Source organism: Aristolochia californica, unplaced genomic scaffold (assembly GCF_029961685.1).
Source record: "Aristolochia californica isolate CCGP_79_NKW_82.1479 unplaced genomic scaffold, dmAriCali1.0.hap1 SCAF_3, whole genome shotgun sequence".
NCBI classification, from domain to species: domain Eukaryota; kingdom Viridiplantae; phylum Streptophyta; class Magnoliopsida; order Piperales; family Aristolochiaceae; genus Aristolochia; species Aristolochia californica.
The window spans coordinates 23,522,810-23,524,182 of record NW_027181992.1 but is presented as its reverse complement, the minus strand read 5'-3'; the positions used below and the strand labels follow the sequence as shown (position 1 = coordinate 23,524,182).

At 40.9% G+C, this 1,373-nt stretch overlaps 1 non-coding gene across 1 annotated transcript; it reads left to right on the top strand.

Annotated features, from left to right (window-relative positions):
* Positions 1–384: 384 nt before the first annotated feature.
* Positions 385–491, top strand: LOC137960696 (small nucleolar RNA R71). The gene has a single exon (XR_011114246.1). It is a non-coding gene; the product is annotated as a small nucleolar RNA R71 (small nucleolar RNA).
* The last annotated feature ends 882 nt before the right edge of the window (positions 492–1,373 follow it).

Here is a 1,373-nt window from a genome sequence, read left to right as displayed (position 1 = left end):
CTCTGGGTAGGATGAACTAGATGGACACATTTGTGTGGGATGAGATGAACCAGTGCATATGGCACAGACAGTAGATGGGTTAGGAGCAGGTGAACTCTTGGACACCATAAGGGCATCAATTTTTCTAGTCAACCCTTCAATCTTGGCCATGAGCATAGGTGTTTCACTAACTCATAGAGACCCCCTCTTTTGGCTTCGTGGGATCTCCTATCAACATTAAATGACGAACCCCATTGTTGAGATTAATCACTCAACGTTTCAAAAAAATCCCATGCCTCACTAGCACTCTTACCCATCAAACTCCCACCACTCGTTGCATCTACCATGGATCTAACCTGGGGTGTAAGACCTTGATAAAATTATTGCACTAAATGCCATTTCTCAAACCCATGATGCGGACACCTACGGATGAAATCCTTCCATTTCTCCCAAGCCTCATAAAAGTGTCCACCCTCCTGCTGCATAAAGTTGGAGATTTCTCTCCTGAGGGCTGTAGTTCTCTGAATGGGAAAGTACTTGGACAAAAATTTCGTGACTAATGTGTCTCATGAAGTAATGCCGCCCACCTCTAAGGAATTAAGCCAAGACTTGGCCTTATCCTTAAGTGAAAATGGAAAAAGTCTTAACCGGATAGAGTCATCTGAGAAATTCTGGAATTTAAAAGTTGCACAAATATCTAAGAATTCCTTGATGTGGTAATATGGGTCCTCCTTCTCCAACCCATAGAATGTAGGGAGGAGTTTGATCACACCCGGTTTCAACTCATAACTGGCGGCAGTAGTGGGTGGCAATATAATGCAAGAAGGTGATGTGAAGTGGGATGGGGTAGAATAATCCCTTAGGGCTCTACGGTCACCTGCTGCAGGTAACTGTAATGGTTCGCCCTGATTGGCCATGGTAGCTCCTAACTTGACTTCGGGTGTTTTCCTACAAATATGTTCTACCTCTTCAACAAAGGGAGCTAATGGTCCACCTAGGGAGCGGCGCCTGTGCATAAAAACACAAAAAGAAACAAAATGAACTATCAAATTAAGCTAACAAACTCGCTACTAAAAATATGAACAAACTAGAAGAAATAAAAATAATTCCAAAAAAAATAAAAAAATACCAAACTAAAATTATGAAAAATAAATAAATAAATAAAAAATCTAACCTAAGACTATGGAGAACAAAGAAATACGCTTAATACGTGCCTCCCCGGCAACGGCGCCAAAAACATGATGTAAAATTTTAGTTACATCGACTTTAATACCTCGCAAGCGTACGAATCGTTCATGTAATTTAGCGGGAAGCGAGGGTCATATCCACAGGGAGGACTGAATTTTGTGTATTCTTCAGTCAACTAGCCTAACCAAATATGATGAATTAATATG